The sequence below is a fragment of the Clarias gariepinus genome, chromosome 25 (assembly GCF_024256425.1).
Source record: "Clarias gariepinus isolate MV-2021 ecotype Netherlands chromosome 25, CGAR_prim_01v2, whole genome shotgun sequence".
NCBI classification, from domain to species: domain Eukaryota; kingdom Metazoa; phylum Chordata; class Actinopteri; order Siluriformes; family Clariidae; genus Clarias; species Clarias gariepinus.
This window is the reverse complement of record NC_071124.1, coordinates 2,239,283-2,260,975: the sequence shown is the minus strand read 5'-3', so window position 1 is coordinate 2,260,975 and position 21,693 is coordinate 2,239,283. Positions and strand designations below refer to the sequence as shown.

Below are 21,693 nucleotides of genomic sequence, written 5' to 3'. Positions count from 1 at the left end.
AAATACATTTAATTTCCAAACTCCAGTGAGCCAGATCAACATGGCCGCTAATAACATCATCAGTTAACACAGCAAATGAAGTGTATTGTTTATATGTACAGTCATGGCCAAAATTGTTGGCACCCCTGAATCTTTTCCAGTAAATCAGGTATTTCTCACAGGAAAGTATTGCATTAACACGTTTTGCTATACACGTTTATTCTCTTTGTGTGTATTGGAACAAAACAAAAAAGGGAAGGAAACAAAAGCTAATTTAACATAATGTCACACAAAACTCCTAAAAAGGGCTGAACAAAATTATTGGCACCCTTTCAAAACTGTGGATGAATAAGATTGTTTTAAGCATGTGATGCTCCTTTAAACTCACTGGTGTGGGCAATATAAAAATCACACCTGAAAGCAGATATGGAGAGAAGTTCACTTGGTCTTGCATTGTGTGAAAAAGAAAGAGGAAAGGAGAACTGTGTGAGGACTTGAGAACCAAAATTGTGGAATAATATCAACAATCTTAAGGTTACAAGTCCATCTCCAGAGATCTAGATTTGCCTTTGTCCACAGTGCGCAACATTATTAAGAAGTTTGCGCCCATCGCATTGTAGCTAATCTCCCTGGGCGTGGACGGTAGAAAAAAATTGATGAAAGGTTGCAACGCAGGATAGTCCGGATGGTGGATAAGCAGCCCCAAACAAGTTCCCGAAGAAATTCCAGCTGTCCTGCAGGCTCAGGGAGCATCAGGGTGCCAATAATTTTGTCCAGCCCATTTTTGAAGTTTTGTGTGTCATTATGTCAAATTTGCTTTTTTCCCCTCACTTTTTTTGTTTTGTTCCAATACACACAAAGAGAATAAACGTGTATAGCAAAACGTGTTAATGCAATACGTTTCTGTGAGAAATACCTGATTTTCTGGAAATATTTCAGGGGTGCCAACAATTGGGGCCATGACTTCATGTGTATTAGCTTTAGATCAGTCAGCACACACTACATTCTGTGAGTTCTTAGTTACAAAAATACTTGATGATTTTTGAAATGTAAAGTTTATTCCATGCAGTTTGTATTGTAATTTTTGTAACTGATTGTTACGTTATAAAAGAAAGCAGATTTCTCTGTCATGTCCTGGTAAACAGACTGTGTGTGTGTGTGTGTGTGTGTGTGTTTGCGCGTTCCTCTTCATCACGGGTTTAGCAGCTTCTCCGTGTCTTCCACGGCGACAGACCGCAACCCCGAGCGACCCGAGCCGCTGGAGACGTTCGTCTGTTTAATCGGAGCTAAAAATCCATTAAAATGGAAGTCAACAGCAGGAGTGATGATTGATTAAACTGTACCGCGGTGGAATTAATCAAAACGACTCCATCCGATAACATCACAGCCGCTGAATATTGATGCGTGAGGGATGCGTGATGGGTTTTGATCGGGCCGGAGAAGGAAGCTCGGATTTATTAAGATCTTAGATGAAGCGTCTGATCTGCGTGTGCAGTCCGGGGCACGGCGCGGCCAGCACGTGGTGACGTTACAGCGCTTTTCAACGGCTTTCAATTGGCTTACGCTGACCGGACTAGTATTAACCCAGGTTTGATTGGTCTCACAAAATGCTGCTGTTCACAAAGAGGTGACGGTGGCACTCATAATTGTAATGAGGTGAAGAAATCAGAATTTTACGACTTGAAAGTCTGCTTCTACCTTGGCTCTGTGCTTTTGGTACAAGTTAGGGATTGCTGTTCGGCTAAAGTAATTTCGACTTGGTTAAACATATCTGGGATCCAGTACTTTAATCATCTCCTTGAAGCCAACTTTCTCAACAGTATTAAGCGGTACCATGTCTTTAGCTAAGTGGAAAGTAATAGCGTTGGTAATATCGCTCCACCGTTTGCTCTTCTTGTCGTAGGCAGTCCCCTTAGTAAGCGCGTCCTTGAGTGACGTCTGAGTGGCGTTTTGTGTTGCAGTGCCAACTTTATCGTTACCTGCAGATGTGGAAGAGGATGCAGATCTTAGTTTCATGCATTCTTCATATTCCAGGACATGTTTGTGGCGGAGGTGGTGAAGCAGATTGCTTGTGTTGTCTCCTGCGGCTACAACTTTAGCCCGACAACATTTACATACGATGGTTGTTTGATCAACGTCAGATTTTTTAAAGTCGAAATATTTCCACACAACCGACATGGCTCCTCTTTTCAGAAGAAGTTCCTCTTTGTCTGTGACATTTTCTTCGTCCATGCCGTGCTTAGATATTTGTGTGAACGAGTAGTTGAACCGGTCTACCTTCCTTACCTCAGTCTTGCTCCACTTACTTTTTGCATTTCTGTGACTTTTTTAATTTCTGTAACTCAGTTGCACTCTTCTGTCCACTGAGATTCATCCTCATTCTATTTCTCATTCTACATACATTTACATACATTTATAGCACTTGGCAGACGCCCTTATCCACTGAGGCTTACATTTTTATCTCATTATACATCTAAGCAGTTGAGGGTTAAGGGTCTTTCTCAAGGGCCCAACAGTGGCAACTTGGTGATGCTGGGGTTCATACATGACCTTCCAGTCAGCAGCCCACTGCCGTAATCACTCTGCTACCCATGCCCTTTTTTATATGTACAGTATTATATATATATATATATATATATATATACTGTAACATTTTCTCTTAGTCATTTCTATTTAAGCATGGGTCATCTCCCACATGTGTACTTTATTTTATTTTTTTTGATGATGCTTTGTGGGTTTCCTCTGTGCACACCGGTTTCCTTCCACAGTCCAAAGACATGCAAATTAGAGTATGTGTGGTGTGTGCATGTGTGGATTCGCACACTGTGCAGGATGTACCCAGTCTCATACCCGAAGTTTTCTGGGATAGGCTTTAGGTCTCCTGCAACCCTGTACAAGAAGACCGGTATAGAAGATGAATTTGTTGAAGTTAAAGAATGTACGCTCTACTCGATCGACAATTTGCAATTGTAACTACATGTTTACTGTGTTATTATCACAATAAACATAGCTACCTACCTACCTTATGAAGTGGCCAGTGAGGGTATAACCTATCTGGTGTGTTCAGTTTACACTCATCCATAGATTCTGGCATGCTAGGAAAGAAATTCAGCATAGAAAAATAATGCATTTTATTTTATTCATATCGGTCGTCTTTTTACTCACCCAAGGTCACCGTCCAAAATTCAGAGGCGCAATAAATAATTAACATCAAGTAATAAATAACAGTAAAACACTATTAGATAAAACAGTTGACAGAGTATCAGCTAAAACAGATGAAGTCATAGTGAGATTTGATAAGCGCTTTTGTGTTAACGGGTCTTTAGACGTGATGTGAATGCGGTTGGAGAGTCTTTGTCATGAGGAGAGAATTGCAGAGACGAAGAGCACTGGCAACCCTGTGGCTACATGATGATCAAAGGAGTGGGTGGAGTTACATATTCTAGTTGTCTGGGTTTAGGTACTGGGTTTGGGTTGCAAGTAAGTTCCTGTTCTCACGTGCGTTATAGCAGCTGTAACACAAAATACGTCTTAGAGGTGATTATCAGTACATCTTTACTCAGTAATATATACAATACTGAGCTCTCTCTATTACACACACACACACACACACACACACAATTATCGTCGAACGAACAGAAGCAGAGCATCATGGGAACGTAGCTGGAGCAGCTCAGACCTGCTGCAGTGACGAGATAGCAGCGTTTACTAACCGAGTCCATGAGGGGCGTCGTTCAGAAAAGCCATGTGGATTAGACATGAGTGTGTGTGTCTGTCTGTGTGTGTGTGTGTCTGTCTGTCTGTGTGTGTGTGTGTGTCTGTCTCTGTGTGTGTGTGTCTGTCTCTGTGTGTGTGTGTCTGTCTCTGTGTGTGTGTGTCTGTCTCCGTGTGTGTGTGTGTGTGTCTGTCTCCGTGTGTGTGCACGCGTTATAACCATGCAGTAATATCATGCATGACTACTTTTTCTCTTGTGTGTTAAACAGAATTATAGGATTGCTGTGTTTGTGACGGGACACCCAGACACACACAAACATAATCATACACACATACATAGTACATATACATATAAACACACTCTCTTATATGCACTGATTTTTTTAATTTCTTTTAATTTCTCCACATTTTTTTATTACTTTCATCGCTTTAATTTTCTTGTTTTATTCCTTTAGATTTTTCTGCCCTCGCTGTATTATTTTTCTTTTTTTTTAATTCCGTGTTTTCATTTTCCTTTTCTTCTGAAATTTTCAATTAACTTTTTTAGATTTCTTCTCTATTTTTTTTAAATATATGTCTGCATTTTGTCTTTCTTTGTTTCTTTGTCTTTGTCCATTTATCTTCTTCAGATTTCTTTATTTTTTCCATTTTTCTCCTTCATTATTTTTAATACTGAAAATTATTCATTATAAATTTAGTTTTAATTTAAATAAATCACTGATTATAAATTAAAACATTTATTTATTATAAATTATTATTAGTGAATCATTATTTTTTTCCATTTCTTTGCATCTGACTTTTTTCTTTTCACGTTTGTGTTTCTGTTTAGCGTGTAAAACAAGATTATGAGATTATTACAGCGCTGCATAGCGTCACATTAATGAGCATCGCATAACAAGCTAATTCACACCATACTACGGCCTAAACTCTGAGCATGAGCTAACAAGTTAACTTTTATAGAATAACACTGCTGTAAGAAAGTGTGCTTTTGGTTTGCCAGGAAAGTTTCCTGTGATGTCATTGTGTGGCCACGCCCTTTTATTTACAATCAAAAACCTCAATCTGGAGTTTCGCTAACGTCACCTCCATATATCATGCTAACATCACGTTAACATTACACCATCCATCACACTAACATAACGCCAACCTCACATTGTCCATCATGCTAACGTTACGCTAACATCAAAGCGTACAATATGCTAACATCATGCTACCATCATGGCGTACATCAGGCACTTGACTTTCCTGAGCGTTCTTTTTCTCTTTCTTTTCTATTTCTCGCTTCTTTAAACATCTTGCTCTTTTTTTCTTTTTCTTCATGCTCTCTTTATTATTTTCATTATTTTTCAGTTATTTTTGTTCCTTTATTACTGCTGCCTGTTCTCTATTTCCTTTCCATTTTCTCCTCTTTTTAGATAATTTCTTCCCTTTTCATTTCTTTTTGTCTATTTTTATTCTCTCTTTTTATTTCTTTTTTTTCTCTGTATTGATTATTTTAAAATATTCAGGCTTCATGAATAATGTAAAATTGTCCTGTAGTGTAATGTGGGGTGTGTGTGTGTGTGTGTGTGTGTGTTCTCACTCCTACAGTATTATTTATGCTAATCACAGAAACCTCAGAATGCAGTGAGTCATTTTTACATCTAATGTGTGTAAGAGGAGACATTTTGCATTGGGAGAATGTGGAAAAAAGATCAGTTTGATATTCGTGTGTGTGTGAGAGTGTGTGTGTGAGAGGGGAAAAAGAAAGAGAGAAGTGAAGCACAATTAATGAATCAGCTTTGGCCTGAGGAAATCAGTAACTGATCTCTCTGGTGTTTTGTTCTGGACGACTGCCAGAACCACTGAATCTCTCTCTCTCTCACACACACACACACACACACACACACACACTGCTGAAAAACTTCACACTTTACCCCCCACTTGTTTATCTACTCATTATAAGTTCTGTCGCTTTAATGCAGTAGGTAGAAATGAAGATTTGATTCCACTTAAAATTTTGTTGAAATAATTACACATTTTTGTTTTGCTCAGATGTGACTCACTTCTTTGTTTATTCACAAATTTCATATGTTTATCGCCTTAAGTTCATGATTCGAGGATTTAATATTCCGTGGCTACGAAATATTAATTTGTATAGAACAGAGTTTTGTCAGGGCTGTTTGAATTTGTGATGTTTTTGTCCTGCCACACCTCCGGTTGTATGAGGTCACACGGTACTACATGTGTATTCTCATTGGTCAAGGAGTAAAAAACTTTGATCTGCGTATTTGTGTTACTTTTTTTTCTACAGATTTTATTGATTTATTATTAATTGATTAATGGATGCAAATGATTAAACTAAATAAGAATTTCTTAAGTGATAAGTTTGTTTTGCATCATACTTCTCCATAGCTCACATATCCATTAACATATCCAGGAGGCAAAAACGTGAACCAAGAAAATTGTTCCTATTAATGATTATTCATTAATTGATTGTTGATTGTTAAAATGTTCAAATGTTCAAATTTACTGCGTTACAATTTACATAGGGAAAGTTATCACATTCAGGGTTGGGTTATATAGCATTTCATTCTCCAGTCCGTATTTTCTATCCCAGACTTTTTCAGATTAAAAGGATTGTTTTAAAGGACGGTGGTCTTTGTTCCTCTTGAGTTTAGCTCACGCATTAAAAATATATTTTTTGGGAATCATTGTCAGTCTCTAGACTATCCACACTTTCACAGTGTTTATCAGTTTTAAACACTGTAGAAGTGGATCCACATAAAAAAAAAAAAAAATAAAAAAAAAAAAAACGTTTTTTGGGGGGGCGTTGGGGCAATGTTTTGGGTTATAAAATGCAAAAGAACATTTTGTTCATTTTATTGGAAAGTTTTTGATCCTTGAAAGTAAAATGATCCTGATTATTCTCTTCCCTTCATGATGGACAAAAATAGGGAGGAGGAACATCTGACTTAATGAACACTCATTTCGTTGGTTAGACAGAAGGCCACTGTAGGGTTAAAAAATATTTTATATTATTATTATTATTAGTAGTATTTAGTTAGTAATAGTTTTTTTTTTTTGTTTGTTTGTTTTTGTTTCCCCCATGACACGTTGTTCATGCTGTACACTCTGGCTTTGTGCTGCTCCGAGGAGGTCGTAGGTTGTGTGTGTGTATGAGTTCGGGCGTTGGCTGTTTTGCATACATTGTGTGTTTTGAAAGTCAAATGAAAGAGTGAAGTTTATTCTAATGTACACGTTCTAATCTACAGCACCATGTGAAAGTCACTCACTTTTAACCACATTGTGTCCCTGGGGTTAAATTTCATATATTCTCTTTTATCAGGAGTTAATTTTAGATTTTCAGACTTTTGTATCTGTTAAAAAAAAAAAAAAAAAAAAAGCAGGCTGTTGAGAAATGGAGCGCTTCTCAGCAGAACCCATAGCAAAATTTTGTTGCTCAGAATGAGCTTTTTTCTTGTCTCATGAGACTGAATTGAGCAGTCTCATTACAAGCTCAACTTTATGTCTCTTTCTTTCTCCTAAGTGGAGTTTAGGAGAAATAGAAAAGACAGACACAAAGCGAGACATACTTTTGAGAAACATTTGAGAAGTCTGAGATGTACATGAGAAACAGAACTGCATTTGAAGGAGAAGCAAATGAGTCATATATAAGACCATAATGAGATTAAAATCAGATATAAATGAGATGCATGAAACACAAATAAGAAATATGACAGTTTTATTAAGCATATAAAAAAATCCTCAATTAACAGCATACAGTGTAATAAATTTATAATTCACACAATATAACAGACACCAGCAAAATCGGGCAAATCAAGACACTAAATGATACAAAATGTCACCCAAACCAACAAAGATATTAAGTGTCACACTGCTCAACTTAAAGTATGATTTACACTGGAGTTACACAAAGTCCACAGCATTGTGACAATCTCCCAGGGAAAAGAATCAGTCAAAAAGAAGATAATTTTTTTTTAAGGAAAATTGGTTGCTTGCTGTATGTAAGGGCTAGAACGGGCCAATGCCAAGAAAAGTTCTCTCTCACTGACTACTGTACATCACATCAGTCTTCCCTTGTGGTGGACATCCAACAATTTTGTCCAAAGTCTGCAACTCCTGAAGTTGCTTATTATCTAATTGGACAAAAAAAAAATATATATATGTTAAAACATTTGAGATTTACCTAAACACCATTTAGATAATTCAAAAGGTTGAGAGATGATCTTGAGCTTGCTCATGGGCTGGTGTTTAACTGACTTATGATGTGGTGCTGATGGAGACTCCGGAACATTCTCCTGCACTTTCTTTGTTGAGAAATGAAAAGAACCCAGTTAAAGTAAAATGTATAGAATTATGAAGATAACTTATCTACAACCAAACATATTGGTCTTTATTTATAGAATATAATTAACCGATGTCTCTAAAGTCACATGTTCTGGTAACTACTGTTAAACACTGAACACTTTGTAATAAAACTACTGGTTTTTAAAAACTAATCATGCAGTAACAATAACTTAATATAAAAAAAAAATGTAACTAAATATGTCAAACCACATTGGTTAATTTAGGACATGCCTAATAATACTGTAACCATAAAAAAAAAAAACTTTTACCTTTTCAAGTGCTAGTTACCTAGAGATGCTAATCCACATGCTACTGTAAACCACCCACAGGTAGCATTTGAATTTCTTTAGCAATTTAAAAACAAACTTAAGCCGTGTAAAAATATACCACTTTTTTTTAACTAAAGACTTTGTGGTTTTAACTTATATTTTGACTCCTTGTCAATAATAATTAATTTTAAATTCGGCTCGAGAAAGTAAAACCCAGCTTCGCTGTCCGCTTTGTCTTCTTGTTCTTTTCTATATTTTTATCTGTGGCAGGTTAAGTAGGCAGTGTGCTACCGCCACCTAAAGGTCTGGATGAATGATGGATAAAGTGTTTTTTCCTGACTTGACCCCGAGGCCTGGCGATGCGCTGCACGTTTCTCTAACACACTGGACACTAAAACATTTGCAGACTCAAAGCATGTGTGGGAGAAATTGTGGAAAATTATGTCTTTATTAGAATCTATATGTACTGTAGGCTTAATTGGGGTGGCCATGAAAAGATGTTGAACATTTAGTCATAAATGTCTAATCAAAAATTTGTTTGGTCTTAAATGATAAGTGTATACAGAAATCACTTTATTAAAGATTATACACTTTTCAAGTTCAAGTTCAAGTAGGCTTTATTGTCACTTCAACCATATACAGTTAGTACACAGTAAAACGAAACAACGTTCCTCCAGGACCAAGGTGCTACATACTTTTGTATTCTTTGTAAAATTTGCCTTTTTGCACACACACACGGGCATCTTTAAATTTGAACAGAAAATAATAGTAGGCTGGTAGGAACGTTATTTTTCATATAACTTGAATGAAATTAAATATACACAATAAATTAATAATTGTGTTTGCTTTACATTTGAGCACTCGTGTAAATAGCTTTTTCATTGCATATATACTACCATATTATATATTTGTGTCTAATACTGTTTTAATAATATTTTACAACATTACATGCAGTTTGTAATTTACTTGCGATTGTACTTTTAAAATGTAACCTACGTATCTACAGTATAAACATATTTAACTACTTTAGCAGTGAATGAGAAATTTGGTCTGGCTTAAAGATAAAGTTCTTATTTGATATAATTTTATTATTTAATTAATTATCTTATTATAAACATGATTCTTATTCTCTATATTCTTGTCGAGTATAGTCCTTCAAATCTGCATTTTTCCGCACGCGTATCATCCCCTTGATCAAAACGCTGCCTGTTGTTAGGGCTGTGGGTTTATATACACCGATGAATGAATTTTAAATGAATTTTAAAGCATCTTTCTAGGACTTTATCTTTTATTTGTTTACTTACTTACTTACTAGCGAATGCTTTTTTAGGGCTCTAAAACTACAGCAGTATGAATGACAATGGAATGTCGCAGAACGTGCGAGTTGACGCTCATGCACCGATCACTAACCATTAAAAGGTTGGATTTAAATTAAAATGCCACTTATATATTCTTGTTTAATTAAATTCTTAAATCATCGTGTTCACCCATGGGTTTACTGCATAAACACCAAAACAAAAGGTCTTGGGACAAGTTTTTTTTTTTTTTAGTTTTTTTTTTTTGCATTGATTTTACTCATGCAGCACTTTTAGTATTCATAGCAAAAGCAACCCAACAGTGTGATTAAAGTACCCAAAATAACACAGAATTTTGACCCAGCATAAACAACCCAATGATGTGTTTACAGAAACCCAGCATTTTTTAGTGTACTTCTACAGTACTAACGAATGGAGGAAGCGCAGTCAAAGGGGATTCTGTGTGCTGTCGCGTTGTATTCAGAGTAGCACATATTTATTTATTTTTTTTTCATTTTATGTCTGTTGTTTTATCCATAAATCTGCTCATATCTGCGCACGCGTTTATCAGCCTTTTGATCAAAAAGCCGCACGCGCAACTCACTTTCACTTTGCACAAGACAGTGTTTATTGTTAATGTATATTTAAAGCGTGTAAACACAATAAAACAATAATGTTTTAGGCTAACATATCATACATCTTTGTAGTCTTTTTGCACACACGCGCAGGTGCGTTACAATAATAATAAGAATAATAACAATAATAAATTCTGAGCACTACTACTAATAATAATTATAATATTGAATGGAGAAAGCGCAGTCAAAGAAGTATCATCATTGAAGGAGAGAAGAAAATGAAGAATAATATATCAGTTTTTACAGTTTGAGCTCGACACGTTTATGAGCTCCGTCGCTTGCTGTCAATGGGTGCATAAGAGAGAACACATTTTCGGCTTCAGTAGACACACAATATTTGAGACTGAAACATGACTGCCCCCTACAGGTAATGAAGGGCATTTTCACAGCTTCCCGCGAAAAGTGCATTTTTTAATAGCGACATCTGTATTACAAAGCAATTTTGTAATTAACTTTAGTTGTTACGAACCTACATATCTACAGTGGCGGACTGGCCATCTGGAGCACCGGCAGTTTTCCTAGTGGGCCGCTGGCCAATGTGGGGCGGCCCAGTCAGTACGCAAATACGTATATAATAAATGGTGGAAATCATAATATAACATCTCTTTTCTATGCATATGGATAAGTGCGTCGATAGCACGGCCGCCACCACCAAAGTGCGTGTGTTTTATGTTACCGCGCATGTGGATGTATTGCTCCTCCTCAATATTAATTAGTTTGGTCTATTCCATTCGTGTTCTGAAACACGTCACCCCCCCCCCCCCCTTTTCTCTGAGCAAACTAACTACCTTTCTCTGACGGCTCTAACATTACGGTCAGGAACAGCGAGGCTGGATCCAGCAGCCCACCACATCCCACATCATAAAACATAAGCTCATTAAAGTGGAGATTAATTTTTAAAAACTACTTACTAGTATAAAAATATAACACAATACAAAAACGTAAATAAAAAAAAAGTATCACTGAACATATATTGGGTCATATTTGTCAAACAAAGGAAAGAACAATAAGACAAACAACATATAAAACTACGTATAAAGACAATATTTTCAGTAATCAGTAGCACCAGTCTCACAGAGACCCAGGAGCTTATAAACAGTTTAACAGTTAAATAAGACATTTTGGCAGTATTGTGATTTATTTATTTATTTATTTATTTATTTTAAAAGATGCGAGGCAATACTGCCAAAATGTATCATTTACAGGCTGTTAGAAAATATTCTTTGCATTGTCTCTTATTGAGTCACAAGGGTGTTAAAAAGCATTCATCATTCAAAGTTATTCAGATCAGTGTAAAGATTTTGAAAGTGTTATAACTCCACCTGGCACAGTGGAACAATCTGACTTCATGTGCCATCAAAAAGTATTTGCTTCTTTCTGATTTTTTTTCTTTGCATATTTGTCACACTTCTATGGGTGGAATTTCACCTAAACACTTTACAGTATAAGATGAAGTATATAAAAAAGTACTAAACACTAGATGTAGATGTAGATGGCACTGTTTGTCAGAGAACCCTAGCCCTTAAACCCAGAAGCATTTTCAGCCATTTTTTTGCATTATGTTTTAATAAATATACTGTATGAGTCAGGGCTATGCAATATAGAGTGACATGTTTTCAACAGAATATATTCTTCAATATAAAAAACTGAATTTTATTTCATTTTAACTGACACATGACTAAGCAAAATTAAAAAAGGATCATATCAGAACACATCAGAAAACCCAAATGCACAGTTTATAAGTACTGTAGACTTTGTGTGTGGGAAACACTGCTTTGGGGAAACAAAAAATATGTGTGTCGCACACAAGACAAATATGGATGGAGATATCTCTGAGATTTAGTGGTTATTAGCTATATTTAAGACACATGTGAGAAGATTAAGAAAACAGCTAAAATCTTATTCAAGTCTCAAAGACTGCTCATTTCTGCATATGTTAGTCACACACAAGACAAATATGAACTATCTCTGAGATTTAAAAGTAATGAGCCACATTTGAGAGACCTTTGAGAAGATGCAGAAAACATCTAAGTCTCATTCAAGTCTCAAAGACGGCTCATTTCTGTTTAGGAGACAAAGAAGAGATTAACATGAGATCTCATCTTGGAGTTTCTTTGCTATGGGGATGAGCTTCTTATTACAGGGATCAAAGTTTGCACTTGTTCTTTGTGATGCTTTGATGTTCCTGTGAGGAGTGAAATTATCAGCTTTATTCATAGGGCTGAGACTCACACCTCAGTTACACTATCACTCTATCACACTATCACTCTGTCATCACATCACTCCATCATATAATAAAAGAGAAAAATTAGAAATGGGGGCTTTTTTAAAAGTTTAAATATTGTTATCAATCTCTCTCTATCCTTTCTTACAGCGCCTATTCTTTTACTATCTCTCTTTTTTCCTATTTCTCTCTCCCTCACTCTCCCTGTAAGAGCTATGTATGTGTCTCTCTCTTTCTCTCTCTCTGTATGTATCTGTCTCTTCCTCTCTCTGTCTCTCTCTCCCTCTCCCACGCTTGGTGCAGGATAAGTTGACTCATAAATTTGAGTGGGTGGCAAATGTGCAGCTTTTTTCAATATTAAACACACACACACACACACACACACACACACCATTTAATTTGTAATGCTTTATTTGATTGACTGTCAGCAAGCAATTTTTGCCATAATGTGAGCTGTAACACAAAATATTTCTCTTAGAGTGTCTTTCAAAACTACTGGATAAACTAGAATTAAAAAAAATGAGGTCCTTTAATTCACATAAATAAAAGTACTTTACTACATAAAAAATTACATAAAAATAAAATATTTTTTAAAAACATATTTCGCTTTTGAAACTATGTAGATAATTTATGTAAGATGGCTGTTATTATATACAGTGGAGATAATCTTGCCCAAATATTCAGTCTAAGGGTCCTGATAATTTTTTATCTAGTCTATCAGTTTTTATTTTACTTTATTATTCTTTCATTTTGTTCTTTTTCAATAAAGTGATTTAAAAAACTAACAAAACTGAAGTTGACTAGCATGCTAATGTGCCAAGTTGACTATAACGCTGTGCTGTGAGTTGACTAGCATGCTAATGTACTGTGACTTGACTAGCATGCTAATGTATTCTGACTTAACTAGTGTGCTAATGTACCGAGTTGACTAGTGTGCTAATATAGCTACTGTATGTTTTTTTTTTAAGCAAACATGTAGCTTTGTTGTACAATATCATGCTTTTATTATTTTGAAAGAGGTTAATTTGCCACCAAATATGTGTTAATTGGAAATCAACAGCATAAACTTTGAACACTACATTTATGCTGCTAATCTCAACACAACCTGAACCTAACTGATGATGTGTGTCATTTAGTGTAATTGAGTTGCTTTTGGATCAGCAGTGTGTTTGCGGTTCCCTGTGGAAGTTTGTTTCTTCCTCTCCAGTCTTTAAGTGATTGATTGGAACTCTTGATTGGCCTGCGTGAAGTTCTCCACAGTCCCTCACCTCATGTTTGTAACCCTAATCAGGACCCGATTGAAAGCAGAAACAGCGAACAGTGTGAACATTAATCTAAGAAACAGTGTGTGACAGCGTGTGTGTAAGCTTTAAGAATCTGCAGGTTTTAATTTACCAACAATTTAATTAATCCACCTTTAAAGTCACCAGTGAATCGATATGATGATTTTAGAGTGCTTTATATTGAGTCATTTGAGTACTTTATTTAAATTATTTATTAGATTTGCTCACAGATTAATTCAGTCACACCGTTTGTACAATATTTGTCCAGCAATCATTTAACTCATCTGATAAATGAACAACGCGGTAATGAATCTCAGCCATAACAGAAGTGATTCACTGAATCAAATCAGGTTCTTCATACAGTACATGCAACTGGAAATATGATGTATGCAGTTTGCACGTGGTTAAGAAACACAAGCAAATTATTACATAATTACTTAATGGTCAAAGGATTCACTGTCTCAAACGCTGAGAACGAAGTGGATCTCTGTCATGGTGAAGACATTCACAGGTTCAAACAATAGCAGAGGAGCAAATATTGGTCGTGATCAAATAAAGATTCACTGACTTGTGCACTGAGAGGAGAGTTCATAGTGACTGGAAAGATTTATTGACTTGATATACAGGTAGGAGTGAATCTGGGTCCTAAAAAAAAGTTTCACCACCTCAAAGACTGATGAGGGAAGCTCTGCCATGACTGGATAATCCCCCGATTTAAATAGTAATTGAGGGATAATTAATTCACTGATCCAAATAATGAAAGAGAGATGAATCTATGTCTTGAGATAAAGATTTGTTGATTCAACTACTGAGAGATGAGAGAATCTCAGCCATGAACAAATAATATAATAACTCAAACACTGATAGAAGAATGCCTATCTGTCATGAATGAATAAATCAACTTGTCACATAGTGATCGTGATACAGTATGAGGCCATACTGTAGTACAGGCCATACTGTAGTACATCTACAGTATGTATAGACAGAAAGATTCACTGATTCATACTCTGAGAGATGAATGGATCTTAGTCATGACCAAATGATTCACCAACTTAACTAGTAATAGAAGAGTGACTGTAGGTCTTTAAAAAAAAAGACAACACTGATTCAGACACATAGAAAGGAGTAACTTCCGACCATTAACGAATGATTCACTGATTTAAACACTGATAGAGGAATAATCTCAGCCAAGAATGAAAGATTTAACTTAAATAGTGGAGAAGATATGAATCTGGGTCCTGAAAGAAAGGATACCGGGTTTAAATAGTAATAAAAGAAGAGAAGCTCAGCCATCACAGAAACATTTACTGACTCAACCAGGGATGGAGAAATTAATCTTAGCCATAAATGAATGAATGTAATGGTCATAAATTGGTGAATCTATAATGAAAGATTCACTCATTTGAATCCTGATAGATGAGCAAGTCTTAGCCATAAACAAATGTTTTACTGGCCCAGATAGTAATAATGGAGTGAACCTAGGTCTTAAAAAAAATTCACTTATTCCGAGACTGAGAATGAAGGGAATCTAAACAAATGGCAGATCGATATACCAACTCAAGGATCACCCACTTGATTCACCATACATGCATCGTCAGATATGACTCAAACGTATAATCTACAGTATATTACATAAATGTAAATGTGTGGAAACAACAAGTTTCGATTTTCAGGGTTGCAACAAAACAAAAGGAGTACATTTCAGCGACATACTTATTTGTTCTTTATACTGACTCGTTCAAAAGACTGATTGGTCATAAATAACCACGTCTGGTAACTTATTACTGTATGCTTATGTATGAAAAAAAAATCCATTCAAATGCACGCTAAGAATAAAACACGCTGAGGAGTAGAAAAAAAATCCGTGCTGCGACAGTCTGTGTTGTAAATTGTTGACTGAATTTTATTGGTTAACGTGTCGAGAGATTTCTTGATTCCACTCCGGGTTTCCCACTTCCCGGAGTGCTGAATGAGAACGTTAGTGAGGCTAGCGTTTGCATCAAATATTTATAAGCTGCCCTTCTTTTCCGGAGGGTTTGCTTCACTAGTCACTCACTCAGAACTGTTTGTTCAGAGAGAGAGAGAGAGAGAGCAGACAAGGTCTTGGGATTAAAGTAAAAATGGAAAGATTCTCCAAAGAAGCGAATGAAACCCTTATACCTATTGCATATTATTTAGCTGTTCAGCTAAGACAACAGTGAGGAATTCAAATCCTGCCTTTTTATAGTTTGAGATAATTTATTGAAAGACAAGACTTAAAGCTGGTCAAAATAAATCATACAACATCTTCACCCTGAGAATCTTAAAAATATTTGCTGATAAATAACACCACTTTCTGTGATTTTACCCAGCAGTTGCCTGTAAACTATGCTAGCTAGCTAAGCTTAACTTGCTATTCATGAAAGCTTTCAGAAAGATGTTTAGGAAATGACTTTTATCCAAATAACAGAACATAATGTCATAGATATCAGCTGCTGTTGTGTATTTATTTTCTAAAAGCGAAATTCTTTACTAAAATATGTTTTCAGTGTTAGCATAGTTTGTGATAATGGTGATGCTAATCTGCTAACTAGCAAGCTCCTGAGTTATTTCTTCACCTTGTACCACAGAAAAAAGGAACCAATAAATGTCATTAATAGTAGTGTAATTAGTAATGGTATGTGTGTGTGTGTGTGTGTGTGTGTGAGAGAGAGAGAGAGAGAGAGATAATATATTAGCATTTATTATTCACTAGTATTAGCGTCAGTTGTGTTAGTGTTTTCTCTCTAATCATTCAGAGATTGTGTGTGTGTGTGTGTGTGTGTGTGTGTGTGAGAGAGAGAGAGACAGAGAGAGAGAGAGAGATTGCTTTTAAAACCATGTGAACACTTTGGTGCAGGGCTTCTGTGATTTGTATGTAAGCCATTGGTTTCTATGGTGATGTTCACTCTACGTCCACTGAGATATTTCTGGAGTGGAACTTATTTGTACACACACACACACACACACACACACACACACACACACACACACACACACATACTTTTACAAAGACTTGGTGTTGGTTTCAGCTGTTTTGATTATCATAACTTAAAAGAAAAGTGTGTGTGTGTGTGTGTGTTGCTCACGCTGCTCAAAATGCTCTTTCAGCAAAAGTAATAGAGAGAACAAACAGATCATTGATATGATGTTTTTTCAGTGGCATCAAATCAGGGCTGTGTCTCAAATCTAATATGGCTAATGATAAACGTATGCTGGCGGCTGCCGATTAACAAACTCCACTATCGATGTTTTGTATTCATGAAATTAAGTGTGTATCGTTTAGAAATCAGTCTGGGTGAAATGCCTGAGAAATTAATACTGTACAATTTTGCCAAACAGTGGCTGGTACATACTTTTTTTTTCTGGCCCTGAAATAAGCTCCGCCTCTCCAACTCTGCCTCTTCTACTTACAAGGCATCAAATCAAATATAGTTTTATCTGTCAATCAGATCAATTATTATGAAGATTATTGGTTTTATTGCGGTTGCAGTATGACCCAGCAGACAGCAGAGTGCTCATCATTACACATGGCTTCTTTAAAGAGACTGAAAACACATGAATGTTTCACCATACAACAACACTCCACTCTTACACAGCAGGCACACAGTCATCTAATGGTGTATGAAGCTGCTTTCCCTAGCTCTTCCTTAGCTTACTCTCTCTCTCTCTCTCTCTCTGTGTTCTTAGTCCCCGTTCTCCATGTGCGTGGGAAGAGACACCATCTATCTGAGTTGTGTTTTATTTCTGGCTCACAGGAAGGTTGCAACAAAGGCTTCTGAGTCACCGAAATGCACAATAAGGGCTGATGCATCGATTTAGTACATGCACCAGTGCCACTGCTGCCGATTGGAACGCCGGCTAATTACACAATCAGCTGACTTCAAAGCCGTTCTTCATCCTTATTTGAGAAAGTGTGTGGTGTGAGTGGGAGTACGCCGAGCAGCGGGAGCAGGCCCCTCTTACTGCCTTACTCTCAGGCTAATCATTAGCAGCCACCTTTGCTCATTAAGGTACTAGCTGATTTGACATTTTGGACATTTTTCAGCCAGACACGAGTAATGTGGTTCTGCAGAAGCATAATTTCTTTTGCACTAAATAAATGTCAAGTGATTATTGAGTTACGGTGAGAATCAGATGACAGGCCCGTATAAATTATTAATCAGGCTCCTGTCCAGGTATCGTGTGCTGATCAATGTATCTGCTGCACACACTGTCTTAGCGTCTCATCCTGTAGCGTGTGAGATGAAGGGAGAAGAAGATTGAGAGAGAAAGGAAGTAGAAAGGAGAGGAACAGGAAAGAAGGAAGGAAGGATGCAAGGTAAATTAGGATAGGAAAGGGGAAGGAACGCAGGAAGGAAGGACAATTACGATGGAGTCCAAGGATGAGATTAAGTAAGAAAGGAAAGAAAAATGAGTATTGAGACAAAAAGTAAAGGAAGGAAGGGATTGGTGGGTGGAGATCGAAGGAGACTAAATAGAGATTAAGTAAAGTAATGTCAAGGAAAGAAGGAAGGGAGGGAAGTGAAGGTAGAAAAGGAAACAAAAAAGGTAAAGAGGATGAAGACAAATGATGGAAATAAAGGAGATTAAGGAAGTAAGAAAAAAGAAAGCGGAAGGAAAATGAGGAATGAGGCGAGGAAGTGAAATTGAGATTTAGTAAAGAAATACAGTAGGAAGAAAGGAAGGAGAGAAACAAAGGATGGAAAGGGAAATTAAGGAGGAGAAAAAAGGGCAGGAATGGAAAGGATGTAAAAAATGAAGAAGAGGGGAAAGTAGAGGAATGAAAGGGAAAGAAAGGGGTCATAAATATTAAATAAGTAAAGGAAAAGGAGGGAAGAACCAAGAGAAGGGGAAGGAAGAAAGGAAATGGAAAGCAAAGGAAGACAAGGATAGCAAAGAAGGAAAGGGAGAGGACGGAAAGGAGAGCTGCGTACGAGATAGCATCATTTTATCACTCCTACCCTTCCTCCTGTTGTTTTGTGTGTAAAAGCTGGCAGTTCTGTTCTCTTCCGCTGACATGCATAATCATTCTGCTGGAAAAGAAAGAGGCTTTTAACAAGGCTCTGAGGTCGGTGTGTAAAAGTAGATTAGTGATCAGAGAGAAGGGACGTCCTCTCCAGCATTCCTCTTAGCAAAGTCATTATCACCAGGGAAAAATGATTTAATATCCAATAACAAAATGAGTGATGAAGTCGTTCAGGACCCCAACGGGAATGTGATGCAACCTGAGTGCTGAGTGTGAACATTCCTGACATTTCTCCACACTTTCCTTCCTGTCCAACAGTCCCTGGTCTGCTGCTGTTTGACTCGCATCAGCCCTGAAATTAATTATTCCCACTGCGGGGCCTGTTCATTAATGTTTATGACACAAACAGATGGATATTTTTACTCAGGACTCTGTGTGTGTAATTTGAGTCCAAGGCCTTTGTAATTGACTGTAATATTAATGGTGTCAGGTGACAGAATTAATGTAGTTAATCATTTGCTGTGATAATCATGTTATGACTTGTTTATTGTGACTGACAGGTGCAATGGCCACACCTCCTTTACTGAGTCTGACAAGTACAGAGGCCACACGTCCTTTATTGAGACTGACAAGTACAAAGGCCACACCTCCTTTACTGAGTCGGACAAGTACAATGGCCACACCTCCTTTATTAAGACTGACAGGTACAAAGACCACACCTCCTTAATTGAGATTGACTGGTACGAAGGCCACACCTCCTTTATTGAGACTGACAGGTCAAAGGCCACACCTTCTTAATTGAGACAGACAGGTACAAAGGCCACACCTCCTTAATTGAGACTGACAGGTCGAAGGCCACACCTCCTTAATTGAGACTGACAGGTACAAAGGCCACACTTCCTTTATTGAGACTGACAGGTCGAAGGCCACACCTCCTTAATTGAGACTGACAGGTACAAAGACCACACTTCCTTTATTGAGACTGACTGGTACGAAGGCCACACCTCCTTTATTGAGACTGACTGGTACAAAGACCACACCTCCTTTATTGAGACTGATGGGTACAAAGGCCACACCTCCTTTACTGAGACTGACAGGTACAAAGGCCACACCTCCTTTATTAAGACTGACGGGTACAAAGGCCACACCTCCTTTACTGAGACTGGCAGGTACAAAGGCCACACCTCCTTTATTGAGACTGATGGGTACAAAGGCCACACCTCCTTTATTAAAACTGACAGGTACAAAGACCACACCTCCTTTATTGAGACTGACTGGTACGAAGGCCAAACCTCCTTTATTGAGACTGACAGGTACAAAGACCACACCTCCTTTATTGAGACTGACGGGTACAAAGGCCACACCTCCTTTATTGAGACTGACGGGTACAAAGGCCACACCTCCTTTACTGAGACTGGCAGGTACAAAGGCCACACCTCCTTTATTAAGACTGACAGAGAAACAGGAAAACTTAGCATGGGGAAGTCAGGGGATTTTATTTTTCTGTAGTTGATCCCGCTATTGGCAACAGGCGAGTAGACCAGAGGTTTTGGTCTCGTGCTGTGAAAACAGAAGTAATAACACTCCTCCCATCATGGAGATGTGCTTTACCTGGTGTGTTTTTCATCAGAAATAAATTTAAAAGAGAATCTTTTTTTATTTTTCCTGGATCACACTCGGGGCCGCCGCAGGGGGGTAACGCGAGCCGTTAGACGTTTCTCTTTTTGCACGTCTTGGCGTCAGGCAGAACGGCATTATGCAGGTTCGGGAAGTGGTGATTGTGTTTTTATAGGCAATTAGAAACAAGTGCTTGTGTTATCCATGCTGTATGAAACAAAGCTAGGGGAAGACTCCGTGGTGGTGAGAGCAGATGACGGTGTGTTCGGCTCATAATGAGATCCGCTCTATTAAACGGTGCAGTGTCGCAGTGATGTACAGGGAGCGTGGCCACTCTAGTGTACATCATACTAATTGGAAGGGGCAGTGGGGACAGTGTGTGCTTGTGTGTATCTGTGTGTGTGCATGTGCGCGCCTGTGTGTGATTTTCAGACCACTGTGCTGCCAAAGTGCTACCACTGTAATAAAAATGTAACACTCTCTCCAAGTCCCTATTCTACAATAAATATAAGCTGTGAGGACGACTCGCTGCTCGAGCCTTATTCTGTTGTACTGCTTTCTCTTCGATTTTTGCCTCCTTTTGTAACTTGACTAGGTGCTTCGATTTGTACAGTGAATCGTTCTGACTTAATTCTAATACAACATCCTAGTCTTGACTGTAGTTATGTTTAAGGAGCTACACTTCCATTCATTAATAAGCTGCTAACTGTTAAGCCATTTCTAACGTTACGCTTGTTAACACAGGAAGTAGATTAGGTTTACACTGCCTTCTTCACCATATTATTTCTGGCCTTATTGTTAAAAAGTGACTCCTGCTTTGAAATACATGACTTATGCATGCGTAAAATGTATGGGCTCAAGTGAACTGTAGCATAAACTCCATAGGAATCGAACCTTTTAACACTGTGAATTTCATTCAAAGTTGGTGTTGTGTAGGGCAGAAAAACATCACCGGTTCAGTTACAGTGGGGAACGTATCGCAGGTTTTGCTATCAGACTTTACACTGATACAGCGCTTAGCACCGGGTCATTCTTACAAATGTGACCCCTGTGGATCTCTGTGTGATTCTAGCTTTTTGTACAATGGCTTACTTTAATTGAGCCCCATTCTTCATGTGTGTATGTGTGCATGCATGTGTTTGAGATCAGAGGCTTTGTGCTCCGAGCCGCTGTAGCCCTCTGCCATTACATTGTCACAATGTCCAATAATAACCTCTCTAATAACGGGTTAGGCTGTTCTCTCTCTCTCTCTCTCTCTCTCTCTCTCTCTCTCTCTCTCACTCACACACACGATCACGCTGTCCCTTCTCCTCTCTCCCTCCTGTAGCGCTCTCTTCCTG

The 21,693-nt window shown here is 37.6% G+C and overlaps 1 protein-coding gene across 4 annotated transcripts in view; it reads left to right on the top strand.

Moving 5' to 3' along the window:
• Window positions 1–21,693, top strand: part of dlgap1a (discs, large (Drosophila) homolog-associated protein 1a) — an 86,274-nt gene that overhangs the window by 34,433 nt on the left and 30,148 nt on the right. The gene's annotated exons all lie outside the window — the stretch shown is intronic.